Below are 11,886 nucleotides of genomic sequence, written 5' to 3'. Positions count from 1 at the left end.
AGCAAGATCCTTTTTGACCCACCCCAAAAATTTCTCTTCACCTAGAGAAACGGAAATAAAAACAAAAATTAATAAATGGGACCTAATGAAACTTAAAAGCTTTTGCACAGCAAAAGAAACCATAAACAAGATGAAAAGACAACCCTCAGAATGGGACAAAATATTTGCAAATGAAGCAACTGACAAAGGATTAATCTCCAAAATTTACAAGCATCTCACACAGCTCAATATCAGCTTAATATCAAAAAAAAAAAAATCCAATCCCATAATGGTTAGAAGGCCTAAATAGACATTTCTCCAAAGAAGATATACAGATTGCCAGCAAACACATGAGAGGATGCTTAACATCACTAATCATTAGAGAAATGCAAGTCAAAACTGCAATGAAGTATCACCTCACACTGGTCATAGTGGCCATCATCCAAAAATCTAGAAAACGGAACCCTCTTACACTGTTGCTGGGAATGTAAATTGATACAGACACTATGGAGAACAGTAAGGGGGTTCCTTAAAAAACTGAAAATAGAACTACCATACGACCCAGTAATTCCACTACTGAGCTTATACCCTGAGAAAATCATAATTCAAAAAGAGTCATGTACCACAATGTTCACTGCAGCACTATTTACAATAGCCAGGACATGGAAGCAACCTAAGTGTCCATCGACAGCTGAATGGATAAAGAAGATGTGTCACATATATACAATCGAATATTACTCAGCCATAGAAAGAAACTAAATTGAGCTATTTGTAGTGAGGTGGATGGACCTAGAGTCTGTCATACAGAGTGAAGTAAGTGAGAAAGAGAAAAACGTATATCGTATGTTAACACATATATATGGAATCTAAGAAAAAAAATGTTTCTGATGAAGCTAGGTGCAGGACAGGAATAAAGACACAGACGTAGAGCTGGGACAAAATGAGACAGTGGCATGAACTTATATACATTACCGAATATAAAATAGATAGCTAATGAGAAACAGCCGTGTAGCACAGGGAGATCAGCTCGGTGCTTTGTGACCACCTAGAGGGATGGGATAGGGAGGTTGGGAGGAAGACGCAAGAGGGAGGGGATATGGGGATATATGTATACATATAGCTGATTCACTTTGTTATACAGCAGAAACTAACACACCATTGTAAAGCAATTATACTCCAATAAAGATGTTTAAAAAAAAACTTTATGAGTATCCTTATATACTGCAAACATAGCATTGTGTACTCTGAAAGAAACGTTGAGAGATATTTTAAAGAGCAAAAAATCTCACCCATATTCCCACCTGTAACTTTAATATAATCTCGCCACCCTAATGAAACTGTTAGCACGTTTTAGATCCCCTCCCAGTCTCTATCCATATGCACTGATTTCACAACATTGTGATCATTTCTAAAAATAATTTCATGAAGAGCTTCTATCCCTACCAGTAACCCAAGTTAAGGCATCTAAAATAAATTTAATGTAACAAGACAGCGCTGTGTGACATGGATTCTGAGATTGTTTGTTTTTTTCAGACTTTGAATCATAGAAGAAAACAGTGGCCTGGACAGAACTGGAATTCCCAGCCTTTGGGAAATGTAATGTTGAAGAATGTGATGATTGATGCCATTGGAGCTCAGAGCCTGTAGATGGGAGTGGCTTCTTCATGGAGAGAGAAATGTTAATTCTGGAGCTGGGAAGAAGGATGTAAGCAGCCAGCTTTAGGCAACTGAGAGGGAAAGAACTTCCTCTTCTCTCTAGTTGGGGAGTGGGGTGCTAATTGGGCCAGTCCTAACATTCTTGAACAGCTTGACAACTTCAAAATGCTGCTCCTGGCCACAAGAAGGCAGGAAGGGTTCCTGGTGTGGACCCAGTCTGCAGTTTCCTGGGGTGCCTCTGGACCTACCCTCCGAATTACGGAGAGTAGTCACAATTACTCTCTGCATTTATCTCCCCTTCTATCATCCCCAACCTTTTAGTAAAGATATTTAAAGGTTACAGCCTGATATCAGGTATCTGAGTTAGTTTCCCAGAGCTGTTAGAACAAACTACTGCGGACTTGGTAGCTTAAAACCACAGAAATCTATTCTTTTACTCTTCAGGGGGTCAGAAGTCTGAGATCAAGGTGTTGACAGGACTGTGCTTTTTACAAAGGCTCAGGGAGAATCCTTCCTCCCATCTTCCTGCTTGGCTCCAGGCATTACTTGGATTGTGGCTGTACCCCTCCAATCTCTGTTTCTATCTTCAATAATCTTTTCTGTCTGTATCATCTCCTCTTCTACTTATACGATCATTTGCCATTGGATAATCTAGGATGAGCTCATCTTCACATCTTTAACTTAATTACATTTTCAAAGACCTCGTTTCCAAATAAAGTCACATTCACATGTTCCATTGATTCTTTTTGGCGGGGGTTGGGGGATGACCATTCAACCTGCTACAGCTGTGGTGTAGGGAATTAAAGTCAGAGATTATACCACTTTGGGACAAAGACGAGTGAAGGGCAGTATCCCCACCCCCACAGCCAGAGTTATGGGACAGCAGTCCCAGCAGGGGACACCTGGGCACAGTGGAGGTCTCACAAGGGCACCAAAGGTAAAAGGATCAGCAGAAACAGCACAGAACCATGATAAAGAAACCAGTTCCCAGGACATGGGGGACTGGTGATTTCTCCAGGATTTCTGCCTATTAAGGCAGTGGGGCAGCAAGAAACCACTTTGATATTCTAGTGCTAATTCTGGTTCCTTCCAAGCTAGTAAACTAGTAGGAAGGGTGGATCTCTACCAAGAGATCACAACGGTATTCTGGTCTAGCCTCCACCCATACTCATAACTGATTACAAAATAATCAATATCTTGGGGCAGGGGGAGGCACACATGCCAAAATAAGAAGACATTTGAGAGGCACCACCACTTCACATAAAAAGCAATATGTTGGGTTACTGTGTGCACTAAAAGTGGAATAATTAAGAGAAAAGTATCAATTATTCAAAATTACTTCTAAAAACATTCAAAGAGGTTGCAAAGAATAATTTCAAAAAAATGAAATTATGGTTCTCACACAAATTACAATAAAGACATATTTTAACTCTGATTCTTTTAGCTCAGTAAAACCAGCAGAGTAGTAAAGTTGGTTCAAATGAGAAGTTGAGAGATTGGCTATGTGTAGTTGATGGAAGAAAGATGACTGGAATATGACTGCTAAATCAGACACAAAACTGGTTAATGTCTTATAGAGCAAAAGAAAAAATAATAATAATAACCTTTCAGGTTACCTTTTTCAACCAGACAGAAATTAGCTTGTATTTATCAATTATGTTAGTTTAACCTGAAGCTTCACACAGCATGAGCCCTAGTTAGTTATAAATAGTAAGTCAAAAGTGCATTCTTCTACAGAGTTAGATAATCCTCGAATGGGACTAGACTGTACTCCAGTATGACATTGAAAGGCCTTGCAATTAGCCCTTGCCTTAGTTCCAAGTTTCATACAACTTTTCTGAAGAGAGATAAGAGAAGATGTTAGTCACATGAAATAGAAATAAGATACAAAAATAAAAAAACAGAAATATTTGGCATAAAATATGTTGTTAAATAAACACAAAAGACAATAGCAGAAGGAATTCAACTAAGAGAGGAACTTGTGATTTGGAAGACCAGATTGAGGAAATCTCTCAAAATAAAGAATGACTGATAGAAAATATAAGAGAAAAGCTATGAGAAATGGGGATAGAATTTAAACTACTGACATTTAGATTAAAAAGAAATCCCAGAAAGAGTGATAAACATAAATGGAAAGAAGAAAATATTTGAATAGTGGAGATATATTTTCTGGATTGAAGAGGGGTGAATCTATCAGATAGAAAAAAACCTGGTAAAGTGACAAAGAAAGGAGATCAAGAAAAACCACATCTAAACACACCACAGAGAAATTTAAGAATACATATTAAAAAGATAAGTCATAAAAACTTAAAGAGAAAGAGCAGGTAACATCCAAGAAATAGGAAACTGATTAATATCAGATTTTTAAAAATAACACTACATGCAAGATAATAAGGGAGTAGTGATTTCAAAGTATTAAGCAAATAGACATAAAATTTAGAATAATATATTGAGTCAAACTGTTTTTCAAATATGAGGACATAACAAAAAATATCCTAGGTATACAAAGTCTCAGATAAATTGCCAAAGAAATACCCACACTGAAAACAGTTTAAAATAAAGTACCTAAATAAATGAGAAGCAAATCCAGGAGATCTTGGAAGAAATTCATGAGGTAAGGTGATCAAAATTTTCATAAGAAGAATACTGGAAAAATTGAAATAATGTATTAAAATATTATAAATTGGCCCAAATATATGAGTAATTAAAATATATTTTAGACAATTATTAGACAAAAATTGACATTTTGATTTTTTTTCATTCTGGTATATGGTATCTTAAAAGAGAAAAACTAAATCTTACAGAAAAAGAAGTTGAAAATAAAAGGATGGAAAATAGTGTATCAGGCAAATTCTAGCCAAAGAAAGATGATATAGATATTTTAAAATGACTTAAGCTAGACTAACAGAAAAAAATTGTTATTAGGGATAAAGAGAGCCACTTTGTAATGATAACAGTTTTGATTCACCAAAAATATATAGTAATTTTAAAAGAATATATTCATCTAATAAAATAACCTTAACATGCATAGAGGAAAAATGATAGAACAGCTGAGAAAATTTGATAAATCACCATTATAGTAGGAAATTTCAACACTCCTCTCTATATTATTGATAGGTCAAGTAGAGAAAAACTATCAAGGATAACGATAATATGAACAACACAATTAGTCAACTTGACTTCATGAACATATATAGATTTCAGTATCCAACAACTATATAATATACATTTTTCAAGCTAATATGAAATATTTACAGAATTTAATCATGTACTAGGCACACAAGAAAACTCTCAACAAATTTCAAACTGTGTATCATATAGACCATAATTTCTGGCCATAGCTCTTTTAAATTAAGTATTTATAATAAAAAAATATAAATTCCCAGAATTTGAAAATCTAAAACTGCACTGTGCTTAGCTTGTGAGTTAAAGAAGAAATCATAAAATTTTAAAATTTTCAGAACTGAGTGATAATGAAAACATTTGATAATGAATAAAAGCAATGCTACAAGAGAAATTTATTGCTGTGAACACGTATTTTGCAAAAAAAATGAAGCCTCAAATTACTGAGTTAATTTTCTTTCATCTTAATGAACAAAAGAATAAACCAAAAGTAATAAATAAAAGAAAAACAATAAAAATAGGAGAGGAAATTAACAAAATAGGAAACAAACATATAATAGAGTTTATCAACAAATCAAAGCTGATTCTTTGAAAAACAGAAACATAAAACTTGAGAAACCTCTGAACACTAACAAAAAGAGAAGAAGGAACATAAATGAAAACTACTGTGAATGAAAGAGGGGGTAATCTACAAAGAAAAACCTTCAGACAAAAAAAATGTGATAATAAAATAATACTATCAGAAACTATTTGTCAATAATTTTGAATAAACTGGATAAAGCAATTGAAGCTGTGCTTTAAAATCTTCCCACAAATAAAATACCAGATCTGGTTTTACAGGTGATATTTTTCCTGTAAAACTTTTAAGTAATAGACTATCCCAATTTTATGCAACCCCTTCTAGAAAATAGAAAAGGAGGGCACATTCTCCAGCTTATTGATGTGGCCCCAATAGTAAAACTGCAACCCTAATACTAAAACCACACGAAGATGTTCCAGGAAAGGAAAAAAAATTATTTTGAATATACATGCAGATATTCTTTAAAATATTAGCAAATCTGACCTAAAAACATTAAAAATTACACCTTGACCAAATTAGCTTTATCCCAGGTATAGAAGAATGATTCACTACTATGAAAATCAAGAAATATAATTCACCATATTAAGAAATAAACAGGAAAAACCAGACAAATTTGTCAATAAATGTAGGGAAAATTTTTGATAAAATTCAACAACCATTCTTTTTTATTGAAGTATAGTTGATTTGCAGTATTATGTTAGTTTCAGGTATACAGCAGTGTGATTCAATAATTTTCCAGATTATACTCCATTAAAAGTCATTACAAGATAATGACTATAATTTCCTCTGCTATACAATGTATCCTTGTTGTTCATCCATTTTATACATAATAATTTGTATCTGTTAATCCCATATCCCTAATTTTCCCCTTCCCCCTTCCCCCTTCCCTCTCTCCTTTGGTAACCACTAGTTTGTTTTCTGTATCTGTGAGTCTGTTTCTGTTTTGCATATATATTCGTTTGTATTGTCTTTTAGATTCCACATATACATATTTGTATTTGTCTCTGTCTGACTTTTTGCTAAGCGTAATATTCTCTAGGTACATCCATGTTGGTGCAAATGGCAGAATTTTGTTCTTTTCTATGGCTGAGTAATATACATATATATATCACATCTTCTTTATCCATTCATCTGTTGATAGACATGTAGGTTGCTTCCATATCTTGGCTACTGTAAATAATGTTGCTATGAACATTGGCATGCACGTATCTTTTCAAATTATTGTTTTCATTTTCTTCAGATTTATACCCAGGAGTGGAATTGCCAGATCGTATGATAGTTCTATTTTTAGTTTTTGAGAAACTTCCTTTCCACAGTAGTTGCACAAATTTACATTCCCATCAAGAGTGTACAATGATTCCTTTTTTCCACACCCTCGCCAACATTTGTTATTTGTAGACTTTTTGATGATGGCCATTCTGACTGGTGTGAGGTGATATCATTGTTTTGATTTGCATTTTTCTAATAATTAGTGATGTTGAGCATCTTTTCATGTGCCTAATAGCCATCTGTATGTCTTCTTTGGAAAAATGTCTATGCAGGTCTTCTGCCCACTTTTTGTTTGGGTTTTTGGTTTTAGATATTAAGTAGTATTAGCTGTTTATATATTTTGGATATTAACCCCTTATAAGTCATATCATTTGCAAATATTTTCTCCCATTCAGTAGGTTGTCTTTTTGTTTTGTTCATTGTTTCCTTTGCTGTGCAAAACTTTTAATTTTAATTAGGTCACGTTTGTTTATTTTTTACTTCTTTTCCTTAGGAGACAGATCCAAAAAATTATTGCTATAATTTATGTCAAAGAATGTTCCATTTACATTCTCTTCTAGAAGTTTTATTGTTTCAGGTCTTTAAATAATTTTGAGTTTATTTTTGTATGTATTGTGAGATAATGTTCTAATCTCATTGTTTTACATGTAGCTGTCCAGTTTTCCCAGAACCACATGTTGAAGAGACTATCTTTTCTCCATTGTATATTCTTGTCTCCTTTGTCACGGATTAATTGACCATAGGTGCATGGGTTTATTTCTGGGCTCTTTATTCTGTTCCATTGACCTATGTGTCTGTTCATGTGCGAGTACAATGCTGTTTTGATTGCTGTAGCTTTTTAGTATAGATTGAAGTCTGGAAGGTAATATTTTCAGCTTTGTTCTTTTTTCTCAAGATTTCTTTGTCAGTTTGAGGTCTTTGTGGTTTCATATAAATTTTAGGATTATTTGTTCTAGTTGTGTGAAAAATGTCTGTATTTTGATAGGGATTTCATTAAATCTGTAGATTGCTTTAGGTAGTATGGACATTTTAATAATAATTCCTCCAGTCCAAGAGCACAGGATATCTTTCCATTTCTTTGTATCATCTTCAATTTCCTTCATCAATGTTTTATAGTTTTCAGAGTATAGGTCTTTCACCTCCTTGGTTAAGTTTATTCCTAGGTATTTTATTCTTTTTGCTGCAATTTTAAAGAGGATTTTTTTTTTTTACTTTCTCTTTCTGATAGTTCATTATTAGTGTATAGAAATGCAACAGATTTCTGTATATTAATTTTTTATCCTGCAAATTTGCTGAATTCATTTATTTGTTCTAATAGTTTTGGGGCAGATACTTTAGGGTATTCTAAATAAAGTATCATGTCACCTACAAATAGGGACAGTTTTACCTCTTTCTTCCAATTTGGATACTTTTTATTTCTTTTTCTTGTCTGATTGCTGTGACTAGGAATTCCAATACTATGTTAAATAGAAGTGGTAAGAGTGCGCAGCCTTGTCTTGTTCCTGAATTTATAGGAAAGGCTTTCAGCTTTTCAGCATTGTGTATGATGTTGGCTGTGGTTTTGTCACAAAGGCCTTTATTATGTTGAGATTTGGTTCCCCTTTACCCACTTTGATGAGACTTTTTATCATCAATGGATGCTGAATTTGTCAAATACTTTTTTGCACATATTGAAACAATCATGTGATTTTTATCCTTCCTTTCATTAATGTGGTGTATCACATTGATAGATTTGTGAATGTTGAACCATCCTTGAGACCCTAGAATAAATATAACTTCATCACAGTGTATGATCTTTTTTATATATTGTTGGAATTTTTTGCTAATATTTTTTGAGGATTTTTGCATCTATATTCATCCAAGATATTGGCCGGCAATTTTCTTTTTTGTCTTCTATATCTGTGTTTTGTAGTTCTTCTCTGTTCATTTCTTTTTCTTTTTGTTAATTCCCTTATGGTTTGATGATTTTTTTAGTAGTGTGCTTGTATTTCTTTCCGTTTGGTTTTTGTGTATTTATTATAGGCTTTTGATTTGTCGTTACCATGGGGTTTGTATATGCTAACCCATAATTATATCTACTTGTTTTAAACTGGTTGTCATTTAAATTCAAACACATTCTAAAAGATCTATATTTTTACTCATTTCTCTCACATTTTGTGTTTTTTAATGTTATAGTTTACATCTTCATGCTTACACCTTAACTGTTCATTGTAGTCATAGTTGCTTTTACACTTTTTTCTTTTAATCTGTATATTGGCTTATTTGAGTCATCTTCAATCCTTACTATACATTTGCCTTTCTTAATGTGTTAGGGTTAGGGTTAAGGTTAGGGTTAGGGTTAGGGTTAGTATTGATGAATTCTTTTGGTTTTTACTTGTCTGAGAAGTTCTTTATCCCTCCTTCTATTCCAAATGATAATCTTGCTAGGTAGAGTACCCCAGGTTGCAGCGTTTTTCCTTTCAGAGCTTGGAATATATCATTCCACTCTCTTCTGGCCTGCAAAATTTCTACAGAGAAATCAACTGATAGCCTAATGGGAATTCCCTTGTATATGACTCTTTCTTTTTCTCTTGCTGCCTTTAGAATTCTCTCTTTATTTTAAATTTTTGTCATTTAAATGATGATATGTCTTGGTGTGTCTATTTGGATTCATCTTGTTTGGGACCCTCTGTGCTTCCTGTAACTGGATATCTGTTTCTTTATTTAGGTTTGGGAAGTTTTCAGTCATAATTTCTTCAAACACATTTTCAAAAACCCTTTCTCTCTCTCTTCTCCTTTTGTATCACTTAGTCTGCAATTCATTCCTTTAAGTGTGTTTTCTATTTCAGCTATTGAATTACTAATTTTTGATTGGGTCTTTTTGAATATTTTCTTGTTCTTTATTAAAATGTTCAGTGTTTAGATCAATTCTTTTTCCTAATTCAGTTAATATTTGTATTACCATGTTAGAATTCTTTACCTGCTAAATTGTTTATTTCTGTTTCATTATTTATGTTTTCACAAATTTTCTCTTGCTCTTTCAGTGGAGAGTAGTTCCTCTGCCTTCTCATTTTACTTAACTTTCTCTGTCTTTATGAATTTAGGTGAAACAGTTAACTGTTGCCATCTTGAAGGGGTGTTCTTATGTGGGAGCATCCCTATACAGAGTACCTGTGCCCAGTGCCTTTGATGAGAGGGCTGGATTTAATTTGGATTCTAGTCACTTCTTTCCTCAGGGTGTTCTGGCAGCTATCATCTTGGTAGGGGGTAGACCTGGAGATGGAGGGGCTGGAGCCTGCACCAGGTGAGAGGTGAGACTTTCTCTTGGGTCAGTGGCTATCACATCCTATTAAGGATGGGGTCTGATCCCAAGTTGCTGGGGCAGAAGCCCTGAGAGCTGGGCTTGAGCTGGCTCTGTTTCTTTTAACTGTGTGTTTTTCTTTCTCCCTGCATTGAGACTTTTGCCCCAGAGGAGGGGAGAGCTGAAGCAAGTAGGGTCTGTGCACATACAGAGGTCCGATGCACTGCCTGTTTAGGCATCTGTGGCTTTGCTAAGATGCAGCGCACAGTTGAATCTTTTCCTCGGTCATGGCTGCCCCATATCCAATGCTGTTCTGTGGCATAGTCTGAGCAGGGCCAGAGTTTTCACTTAGCTTGGACTGGGGTTCACTGCGCTGTGACCCACAGTGAGGTTGTTGCAAGACACCTGGCAACTGGTAGTGCAGAATTCTCTCTGCCCTGCCCTGGGGATAAGACTTATTTGTCTCTCACAGCTGATCACTGCCCCCCCATCTCTGCCACTCTTACCCTGTGGTGGCACTGCTCCATGGGGGATGTGGGGCCTGTGTGGTTGCTCTGTATGAGTGGGGGTGGCAAGTTGCGCTGTGGCCAAGCAGCTGCTGTCAGAAATCTGGGCTCCTTCTGAGGTGCTGTTTGAGTAAGTGTCAACAAGGGCCACTGCAGCTCCCCCTAGGCTATGCCCTAGGGCCAGGCCACCTCGGCATCCCAAGGTTGAGTTTCTTCCCTGGACCTAGCCTCCCCAGATCCAGTGCTGAGGCATGGAGTGAATGGGGCTGGAGCGTTCAATTGGCTCAGGCTGAGGCACGTGGCAAGGTGGTCAAAGGAAACCCAGAATCTGCTAAGGCAGACCTCTGTCCACCCTGCTTCAGGGACAAGCCAACATGTGCTCCTCATGAGCAGAGTCCAGGCTTCTTCAGCCTTTTAGGCTGTCCCTGTGGTCCTCCAACCTGCCAAGAGGGCTTGTCTTCTCTGTGTAGGACCCTAGGACTGAGACACCTAGTCTGTGGCTCAACCTGCTCACTCCCCAGAGTGGGCGTCCACTGGTGTGATCTCTCTTTTCCTCTGAGTCCCTTCCCAGGGTCACAGGTCCCCACCCAATCACTTTTCTTCCCTTTCCATCTGATTACATGTGTATCTTTCTTACAGCCTTGGTTGTACAGGAGTCCTTCTGTCAGTTCCCAGGTAGTTTTCAGTGAGAATTGTTCCACATTTGTTTTTCTTTCCATTCAGGATTTTATTTTTTTAAGAAAAACATCTTTATTGGAGTATAATTGCTTTACAATGCTGTGTTAGTTTCTGCTCTATAACAAAGTGAATCAGCTATACATATACATATATCCCCATATCTCCTCCCTCTTGCATCTCCCTCCCACCCTCCCTATCCCACCCTTCTAGGTGGTCACAAAGTACTGAGCTGATCTCTCTGTGCTATGTGGCTGCTTCCCACTAGCTATCTATTTTACATTTGGTAGTGTATATATGTCCATGCCACTCTCCCACTTCGTCCCAGCTTACACTTACCCCTCCCCATGTCCTCAGGTCCATTCTCTATGTCTGCATCTTTATTCCTGTCCTGCCTCTAGGTTCTTCAGAACTTTTTTTTTTTTTAGATTCTATATATATATATGTATTAGCATACCATATTTGTTTTTCTCTTTCTAATTTACTTCACTCTGTATGACAGATTCTAGGTCCATCCACCTCACTACAAATAACTCAATTTTGTTTCCTTTTATGGCTGAGTAATAGTCCATTGTATATATGTGCCACATCTTTATCCATTCATCTGCCGATGAATATTTAGGTTGCTTCCATGTCCTGGCTATTGTAAACAGAGCTGCAATGAATATTGTGGTACATGACTCTTGTTGAATTATGGTTTTCTCAGGGTATATGACCAGTAGTGGGATTGCTGGGTCATATGGTAGTTTTATTTTTAGTTTTTTAAGGAACCTCCATACTGTTCTCCATAGTGGCTGTATCAATTTATATTCCCACCA

Source organism: Orcinus orca, chromosome 6 (assembly GCF_937001465.1).
Source record: "Orcinus orca chromosome 6, mOrcOrc1.1, whole genome shotgun sequence".
Taxonomy (NCBI): Eukaryota; Metazoa; Chordata; class Mammalia; order Artiodactyla; family Delphinidae; genus Orcinus; species Orcinus orca.
Note: the sequence above shows the minus strand (reverse complement) of the source record.